Source organism: Rhinoderma darwinii, chromosome 12 (genome assembly GCF_050947455.1).
Source record: "Rhinoderma darwinii isolate aRhiDar2 chromosome 12, aRhiDar2.hap1, whole genome shotgun sequence".
NCBI classification, from domain to species: domain Eukaryota; kingdom Metazoa; phylum Chordata; class Amphibia; order Anura; family Rhinodermatidae; genus Rhinoderma; species Rhinoderma darwinii.
The window spans coordinates 8,579,822-8,590,751 of record NC_134698.1 but is presented as its reverse complement, the minus strand read 5'-3'; the positions used below and the strand labels follow the sequence as shown (position 1 = coordinate 8,590,751).

Genomic DNA, 10,930 nt, shown 5'->3' with positions numbered 1-10,930 from the left:
ACATCTGTTCTACACCTGATGGCTTTCTTGTTCCATAGCTGATCACCTCAACCAAGTGTTTATCATTACTCTCATGCTTTTCCTACAGATGCAGCAGACCCCTGTGTAACAATTGAAGGTGAATAATAAATTCTGCAATAATGTTAAGTAAACCATAAAAATACAATACAAATGGGGAAAAAACTTTGGTACAAACTCTAACAGCCAATCATATTACAGCTTATTTTTCTAGATCAGGTGAACTGGTTACTTGTCATAGGCGCCTTCACATTTTGTAAGCGCAAGTCTTTATACTCTGGTGCTGAGGCGCAATACCAGACACAACCAATAGACAAAGGTGGCGCTGTTTCTAAGCCTTTTTTTGAAAAAAAAACTCATACAACTCCTTAAAATATTTTGTTAGGAATGATATAATGATATTCCATTTGTTTTCCTTATAAATTTCTATATTTTAGCTGTGGTTACTGCAAGACCCGTACTTCCTGCGGTTTTACAGAACCAATGTTTCATCACTATAGAACCCTATGAGGATCTAGGTTCAGGTTAGTAGAACTAGGTGGATATCCAGGTTTTGCCTTAATGATAAAATGTGGCTGTATTATGGTTTTCTGAAACCATCCTAAATTAGTAACAAAATGCGAAAGAAAATAAAGCAAATAATAATTATTATTACTATTTTTGTTCTATTTAAAAAATATATATATATTATTGTATTATTTATTTAGTAATTATAATAATAGTTATTATTTTATTTATTTTATAAATATTATTGCCATAATGACTTTAGTATTTATTGTATATTATATGATTATAAATTATTATTATTATTATTATTATTATTATTATTATTATTATTATAATTTGTATTACTTTACTACTTATTTTACAATAATTATTATTTTATTATTTGTTTATTGATGATTATTATTTTTATTATTATTATTGTTACATATTATTATTATTATTATTAGTTATAATTTGTATTATTTTACTACTTATTTTACAATAATTATTTTATATATTTTTTTATTGATGATGATTATTATTATTGTTACCTGTTATTATTATATGATTATTAATTATTATTATTAGTTATAATTTGTATTACTTTACTACTCATTTTACAATAATTATTATTTTATTATTTGTTTATTGATGACAATTATTATTATTATTTTTAGTATTACTTTGGTACTGCACTTTGGCTTGTTCACTCATTTCTCCATATTACCAATTTTTTTTATTTTATTTAAAAAATGTTTTGTTTTTTCTTCTGGCATTCAATGCTGTTTTTGATGGGTAAAAAAATTCTGAAAGACCATGAGAGTCCGTAGCGATATATAAAACCGTTTTTTGTCTTGATATATATGAGGATTAACCACCCGGTCCACTGTTGCCAAGTGAACATACCATCATGGCTTATCATAACACCCCACAGTAGGAATCCTCGGTAGGACGTGATGACAACCACTAGTAACACTCCTATTGTGTAATCTGACCCTATTATTAGTGGGAGTTGAGCACATATAATCTTCATCAGCTCAAATATTTGACAAACTTAGTCTGGAATCTGTTATATAACAATAATTCCCAGAGTGGACGTCGCATACCTACAATAACTAATATAATTAGCAAAAAAAGCAAGAAAAAATTTCCCTAATATCCACAAACGGGCTCGGGTTTTAAAGCTTTTTCCTGAAAAAAAAAAAACGTGAAAAACCCCCCACTATATTTGTTATAAAATTCAACTTAAATTCTTTAGAAATTATTCAGGACTAATTTACATAAAAAAAATATATATGTATTTTATGCATTTAATGTTTGGCTCTGAAAAAATACAAAAAAACATGACTATGTATTTTATAATAATTTAATTAAAACTTGTATATCTTTATTATTATTATTATTATTATTATTATTATTATTATTATTATTATTATTATTATTATAGTTGACATTTTTTAGACCTATTCAAGTTTTCAAACCTCCATGTTTCTACAATATGTTTTAAAAATAAATTATTTTTTTGAACAAAGGTAAACAGGTTTTATTTAACCATTAAATAAAGCACTCTATGCCACATGCACACGTAACCTATTTTGCTGAGGAAAATACGCAGCAAAACCGCAGGAAACTGCAAGAAATTCGGCAGAAAAAAAAAGCACAAAAAATACCGCAGCGTGGACATGAGATTACCTGGAATCTCATAGGCTTTGCTGGTACTGTATTGCGCTGCGGTTTTGCAGCACGCGAATACGGTCAGTAAATACTGCACGGGCAGGCCGCGGTGTGTCACCTGCATTTGCGGGCCATGCTCACATTATAAAATATAGGAACACGGTCCGTAAATGCAAAAAATAGGAAATGTCATTTCTACGGCCTGGACACACCCCTGTAAATATACGGGAAGGTGTTCGTGGCCGATAGAAATGAATGGGTCCGCAATTTCATCCGCAATTACGGATCCGAATTGCGGATAAAAATTATGGTCATGTGCATGAGGCCTAAGATAGATAGATAGAGAGAGAGAGAGAGAGAGAGAGAGAGAGAGAGAGATAGATAGATAGATAGATAGATAGATAGATAGATAGATAGATAGATAGATAGATAGATAGATAGATAGATAGATAGATATGAGATAGATAGATAGATATGAGATAGATAGATAGATAGATAGATAGATAGATAGATAGATAGATAGATAGATAGATAGATAGATAGATAGATAGATAGATAGATAGATAGATAGATAGATAGATAGATAGATATGAGATAGATAGATAGATATGAGATAGATAGATAGATAGATAGATAGATAGATAGATAGATAGATAGATAGATAGATAGATAGATAGATAGATATGAGATAGATGCTCCATCACCACGTTATCTCCCCATAGAGGTTAATGACACGTTATAAAAGAGATCAGTAATACGGATGTGTACATTGTGTGGTGTCCATATTACAGATAGATATTAATAGACATGAATATAAAACACAACAACAACATGGAAACAACTCATAGCTCAACAATAAAGTACTGACCCAATGTAAAGGATCTGCCAGGCACTTCTGTGTATACGCCCATAGGTAATCAGTCTGCACCTGCTTCTAGGTCTGTGAGACTGACTCCATCTTCCACCACTCAGGATGGCAGGCTTAGGAGTGGGAGAGCCTATCACAGCCTGGCCAGACGGAGCTAGCTCCCGCCCTCTGTCTATTTATACCTGCCTTTCCTGTTCCTCCTTTGCTTGTGATTCTTCTCGTGTGGTTTCCTGGCCCTGCTACAGCTTCTGACTATTTGATCCTGCTCCATACTGACCCTGGCTTACTGACTACTCTCCTGCTCTGCGTTTGGTACCTCGTACACTCCTGGTTTGACTCGGCTTGTTCACCACTCTTGTTGCTCACGGTGTTGCCGTGGGCAACTGCCCCTTTCCCTTTGCTTTGTGTACCCTTGTCTGTTTGTCTCGTGCACTTACTGAGCGTAGGGACCGCCGCCCAGTTGTACCCCGTGGCCTAGGGCGGGTCGTTGCAAGTAGGCAGGGACAGAGTGGCGGGTAGATTAGGGCTCACTTGTCCGTTTCCCTACCCCCGTCATTACACCCAATGTTGTATTTTGCTGGAGTCCTTACGGTCCCTGACAATGGTGGCCTCCTACAGCTATGACTCTATAGACCGAACTGAAGGAAGAAAAACTGATTTTCTTTCCAAAAAGTTTTTCATTGTGACGGCTGTCATATACTTCGATTGTAATTGTGTATAAAAAAACAAAAAATGTTGAATCAGCCGGTGGCTTATGAGCAGAATACAAATATAATAGGAATTAGAGGAATTTAGGCAACACATTCATTAGTGGTAAGACGGAGCTGTGAATTCCTCACACCCAGCATATTTCAGCACAAGTGCGGCCTAAACAAAGGGACTGCCATGCCTGACATCACATTTTTGTGTTATTTATGAGTTTGAAAATGCCTCCTGCATAATGCGAGCTTTATTTCATAAAGTGGCCTTGTTACCAGCAGCTGGTGTCGCCATGAGACGGAAAAAAAAAAACAATCGCGCCCATATCCGGGCGATAAAACCGCTTGACCTGGAGTCAAATTTGGACCTCAAGTCTGACTCATCTGTGGTCAAGATAATGTGATCATTTTAGAGTATATGAACAATGAAATATGTGGCAGCAGGTAGATTATATCGAAAAATGGCAACTATAACAATAGCTATAGCCACGCAAATAGAAAATAATCAAAAAATTATGAATTTAATAAAAAATTAAGAAGTGAAAAAAAAAGCACCATGTATTGCAGAAGGTCTTGTAAAAAAAACAACATCTAAAATGGCAAAAAAAAATAAATATATATATACAAAATATAATATATAAATGTATATATAAAAAAATATGTGAAATAAAAAAAAAAAAATTATTGTAAATTAAAATAAGATGAAAGAAGAAATATACTTTCTCCACAAAAAATACTATATATATATAATATATAATTTTATTGTATCTTACAAGAAATTAAATGTTTTTGTTTCACAAATTTTTTTACATAGTAAGGAAAAAATGGTGCAAATTTAAATCAATTCAAATTCGATTTATATCTCATTAATTATTTGATGAAAAAATTTTTTACATAGTAAGGAAAAAATGGTGCAAATTTAATTCAATTCAAATTCAATTTATATCTCATTAATTATTGAATTAAGATTAAAAAAAAAAATTTTTGAAAATTTTTGTAACAAATTTGAATTTATTCACTCCAATGTTAAACACATTAATAATTTCACATCTCACTTTCCACTATGTCCATACACTTGTCCTGTCACACTTAAGTTTCCACCTAATCAATTAATTACGACTAATGAATAAAGGGAAGAACAGTAGGGAACGCACTGGAGAAGGAGATGGGATATGAACCCATAGTAAAGGAGGGAAGCATATGACCTGGGATAGTCCTAAGGGCATACACCTGGTTTGAATTCATGTTACTTACCCTCACACCCCCCACCTTAGCCTGCACAAAGGTCAGGACCTGACCCCTGTCAGGCCTTGTGAAACCAGCCGCAGGCCGACAGCTTTTTGAGACCTGTGCAACTCTTAATTAAGGATGATTGCAGTCTCTGCTGTAAGGCACACAGTCACATTCCTTGGGTTTTTCACATAAATCAGTTACTTTGGTGAATTAGTTGAAAATTTCAGATCCTTTTAAGGGTTTACGTTTTTAATGGGATCAGAACGGTCTCAAGGTAGCAGAGGGAGTGATGATCCTTGGGTTCATGACAAGTATCTGGACGTCTGTGCAAAAGGAGCCATTTTTTCATAAAATTTTTGGATTTATGTTTTTGGATGGACTTGAGTCCATCAAAAAAAAATGAATCCAAAAATTGTATGATTTTTATTTTTTTCAACACGAGAAATAGATTTCGAAATTTAATTTGTATTCTGCTACCATATACTGGGGCAGTAGTCACAACTATAAGTCGTTTTATAGAGAAGAAAACCCCAAAAAAACAAAAACTTTTGTGAGAACTCGAGTCTTCAAAAAGCAACTTAGTTAGACAGTGACCCTGTGGCACCTGGGCACCCTCTGAATTGAGGGGATGTGTTCAGATCATAGTACAATGGAGAGATGTCAATGCATTTACAAGCACTTCACCATTTGGCCCCAGTGCCACATTTCTACGTGGTTTTAAAAGATTAAAATTGATGCACACATGAGAGACGTTATCATGGTAAGTAGGGAACGGGTACAATTACAAAAATTCATCGAAAATTGAAATCAACGTTATATATGTTATAGATTCAGGACATGGCATTCCCATTGGGCCCAATTTACCCCCTTCCTCAAGGGCCAAATACTACTCCAGGAATATGTACCTGGTCAAGGGCAATTCAGTATCAATCAAGTTCCACTATAACAGTGAAAGCAGAACTATGGGTACTGGGTAGCGCTATGGAGCACAGGGCGGGGGGGGGGATATAAACCAGCGCCTATGAGGAGAGGTATATTTTTTATTTTGGGCCCAGTCTGAGCAAGTAAGGATCATCAGCTGCAAAAATTGTAATAGGCAAAAAATTATTATTGCCGCAACAGCTGGAAATGGCCCACCTCTGCTCCGACTAACTGTAAAAGGGCCTAGGTTAAGACTTTTTATACTGTAGGTCAACAGGAGGATCCTTACCAGATGTCTCTCGTGTTATTGTAACAGGCAAGTTTAGTGCAGAATAGTTAAACTAAATCTGTAGGATTCTTTGAGAGCCTGTCATATAGAAATTCATAGAACTTGCCCCAAGATGCCTTCAAGTGGAAATGTAGGTTCTCCTAAAATAGAAATTCCATAGTATAATGTTATAATAAAAATATTTCAAAAATATACTCAGTTGTTAAAATTATCTTTATGAGATACGAACGACGTGACACGCTACCTTGGAAACATAGTAAAGGGTGTGTAAACATTTGCAACAATTATTTTTGTTATATTGCTTCATTTAAAAACAAAAACAGCTTTGCAAATGTCTTGGTTCAAAAATATCATATTGTTCTGTGTCTACAGCTTCTAAGGAGATCTATGTGTTTCCATGGTTACAGACTACAAACAAACCCTGTGTGTAGTCTGATCCTGCAGTCATGTGATTCTCCCCCGATCTGTCCCCTCTTCTACAGTCTGTAGGTTAGCCAGAAGAGCAATATGAGGAAGTTGAGTAGCACATGACTGCAGGATCAGACCGCACATAGGGTTTGTTTGTAGTCTGTAATCATAGGCCTGCATAAGAGCTGTATACACATATAAGCGGTAATCAAAATTATTTGCTTCATTTTTATTTTTGATGCATTGTATCAATAAAATAATCGTTGCAAAAGTATAATACCCTGTATATATTACATAAAAAATTGCATTATCAGCAACATCCTCCCTGCATTCCCATACATTTTACTTACCAGGGGGCCCAAAACTGGGGAAGACCGCAAGCTCAGGGTTGAGCAATAGTTACAATACTCCTGTTTCCAGTGAAACTTGCATTAGGGAATGGGGCTTAAGTCTGACAACCTTATTCCCACGCAGGGCCGGCGTCAGCACTCGGGGAACTCGGGGAAGTGCTGGACCCCACTACCCTTGGGGGTCCCACTCAGCCGCCGGATGCCTTTCGCTGCTGTCTGTGAGCGGAATCCCCCCCCAGAGCATTGCCAACGCTCTGGCCGGAGATTCCGCTCCTAGAGAAAGCCCCTGACGTCCTTGTCCATATATGGACAGTGATGTCAGGGGCTCCTCCTGGAGCGTAATCTCTGGCTAGAGCGTCGGCAACACTCTGGCTGGTGATTCCACTCCTAGAGGGACCCCCAATGGCGCTATCTACCGGGAGGGGGGGGTGTAGGGCTATCTACAGGGGGGAGGTATGGTGCTATCTACAGGGGGTGTGTGGCTCTATCTACAGGGGGGTGTATGTGGCACTATCTACAAGGGGGTGTGTGTGGCACTATCTACATGGAGTGTGTGGCACTATCTACAGGCAAAAATAGCAGCCTGAGGGAGTAAGGAGGGATCGAGTCAACCTTGAAAATTTAGGCTCCCAACTAGTTAAAGAGAACCTGTCACCTCTCTAGACATGTCTATTTTTAGTAAATACTTGTCTTTCCAATAAAATAACAATTCTGGAACATATTTTCTTAGAACTCTGCATTGTGCTATCCCTCTGTTATTCCTCCTGGAAATTTATGAATAAATTGACAACTGAGTGTTACCATTCCCCTTGTCAAAAGGGGCATGTCTCTTTATAGTCTCACTCTTTTAGCACTGATTGGACATTGTCAGACTCTGTAGGGACACCCACCCAGCTAATAACACCCAGTTGTCAATTAATTCATACATTTCTAGGAGGAATAACAGAGGAAGGGCACAATCTAGAATTCTAAGAAAATATGTTCCAGAATTGTTATTTCAAGGGGAATACAAGTATTTACTAAAACAGACATGTCAGGAGAGGGGACAGATCCTCATTAAATGTCGGTCAGGTGGGAAAACACTAAGCTAAATTTTATATGTTTTTATGCAAATATTTTTATGTTGAAAGGAAATTATCCTTATAACAAACATGTAAGTAGTAACATGATAACTCGACTTGTGGACAACCAGATCTGGGTTAGTTTCCTCTAGGACAGATAATAATTGGATGACACAGCAGTTGGACTTTACCGTTGTATCTGTCATAGGCCCATAATACATACAATATAAATAATACAAGCGGTTATTATGGATGCAGTTCAGTGTTGTACAAATGAACCTATGATCAATCTGCCTTGCCTTGGATTTACTTGATTGCAGAGGAACATACAGAATTTTTTAGGAGTATCAGTAGTAATTATACCATAGACAAGGACATGTTTTGGCTGGACAAGGACCAACCTTTTAATTAGAGGGATTAACCACTTTATACAATCCCTATTATATTACAAAGGTTACCTGAAAATAATCTGATCATCAAAGGGTGTCCCGGCAATCAGATGTAATCTGCAGAGGAACCTGGTAACAAGTGGTCAATTTTCCTGCAGCGCCACCTCATGGAAAAATTGAGTATTACATGCTTCCCATTGAAATCAATGGGCTGTCCATGTAATACACTAGATATATTGGGTCCTCCAAGGAGAGAGAGAGACAATCAGTTGTGGCTAATTGATGGAGGTCCAGAATGAGAGACTCGACCTAAAGTTTCAGAAAGCTCAAAGTTGAAGTAGGTCACATATCTGGATTTGGCATGGTTGTCATAGGACGAACAAAAACTTTGATAAACCTATTATGACCCAATATATAGTTTGGATGGACAATGGCTGTCAAGTGAATGGGACTGAGCTGTAGTATTAGGGACATCCACGGCCCTTTCGTCCTGCATATTGGTAGGGGGTCCGTGAGTCAGACCCCCCGTATTTAAACTTTTATGTCCTATCCTAAGTATAGACCATCAATGTTTTACTCCCAGAAAACCCCTTTAAGTATTAAGTCATATTTCTCCTTGCGCATAAGGAAATTTTTATTTCTTTTTTAAAAAAATGGCAAGTTTATATCATATTAACCCTTCCCGCTTCATTCTTATAAGATGGTTAGTGATGGTTAATGCAAAGAATGGATACAATTATTGGATTATCTAATTCATAGTTTATCATTTTCGGAAAAACAATAATAATTCTCTTTACCCAACCCAGATTCTAACATTGCATTGTGTTCCTGCTATCCTTACATGTATTGTACATATACCCACACCAAAAAAAAAAATCAAATCTGAATTTTCACACTGGGGCTGTGAGCTTGGAGCAGTCTAAAAGGTCCTTCAAACCATCTGTGGAGTTACGCTTGTAGAATACGGAAAGCAGACTTTTGTGAGCAATACCCCCTCCTGCAGGAAAAATGCAAGCTGCTATGTATCAGAAAGAGAAGATAAAATAGAATAGTCTTTCCAAGTATTCTTTTGTTTGTGGGTTTAACTTTAATTTTTTTAATTTTTTAAAATTTTTCCAATTTTAAAAAAAATAAATATATTATATAAGCAGACATACATAATAGATTCATAATAGGTTCATATAAGACATTTCATTGCCAGCGTCTGTAAATTCTGTAAAGAAATACAAGAAAAAAAAACAATACTATAGACAGCACACGCATGAAAAATTTTATTTTTTAGGGTTTTTTTAGCAAAAAGTTGTTATATTTTTGCTTTGGTTAAAAATATTTTATTTGTATTTTTTTAAAATAAAGTATCAGACTTTAATTGTTTTCTCTTGTTAAAAAAAATCATTAAAGTATCAGAATTCAATTATGTTATTTGTTGCTCAATTTTAAATATATATATTATTTTTTTAGTTTATAAATAATTTATTACAATTATTATTTTTTTAATGATCTTATATTGTTAAAAAAAAGTCACTTGTGCCTTAAAAATAAAATATAATTATAAAATAACTGACTTCCATTTTTGCCACCTGCAATAAATATTAGTAGTGATAATTAATTTTTACTGTAATATTGGGCACAAATATTATATAATCTAAAATAATATAAAGTATTACGATTTTATTACATTCTATAATTGTAATAATAATTATATGTTCAATATGTCAATAGGTTAGGTCGATTTTTTTACATTTTTTTACTTAGTCCATCTAAAATAAATAAGGTTTTCGTTATTCTTCGTCTGCAATATGAGCATTGAATATTAATACAGCAGCCGTGAAAAATGTACAAATATTTAATAAATTGGATAATAATAATATACACAAGTACAGACTGATAGCATTAATAGCATTACCCGTGGAAATAATTTTGTAAAATTATATAAATTATTATAAAATCTCTGTACATGAATTACATACAAGATGCATATAAAAAAAAAAGTGTTCTAATATATGAATTCCCATGATCCATTCTCAGCGTGTCAATTAACAGCATATTTATAAATACCATGGAAAAGATTAGTCCAAGTGTAATCGGCTTGAACTGCTCCATCTGTCAAGCTTGCAATTTTTTGTAAAATTTTTGTAAAATTTTTGAATATGCATTTTTTAATAAAAAAAATTAAAAAATACTTTAAATATTTTACTTTGTTTCTTCATGAAAACCATATCATCTAAGAATATATCATGAATTGCAAAAATGTTGCAATATATAAAAAGGCGCAAAGGAAAATATTTTAAGTATTTTTTTATCAATATTTGCCAAATTGTGTAAATTTTTTTTTCCGAAAATGTATTTATTAAATGTGTTCAACTTGATAAGGGGGGGCACAAAATGCATTTAAGATGTCAGAACAATAACTGCTATAGAAGTATAGAACAAAAATGTATAAAGGGATAAAACAATATATTAAAATTTGCGTAAAAACACCTAAAAAATCCTAAAAATACTATCCATATAGTGTTATCTCCGCTTTGTAAGAAA

General features: G+C 34.5%; 1 protein-coding gene across 1 annotated transcript in view; it reads left to right on the top strand.

Annotated features, from left to right (window-relative positions):
- Nucleotides 1–477: 477 nt before the first annotated feature.
- BOLA1 (bolA family member 1) overlaps nucleotides 478–10,930 on the top strand; it is an 18,211-nt gene continuing 7,758 nt past the window's right edge. The window contains exon 1 of the mRNA XM_075845024.1: nucleotides 478–542. The gene's annotated coding sequence lies outside the window, so the exon portion shown is untranslated. The remainder of the gene's footprint in view (nucleotides 543–10,930) is intronic.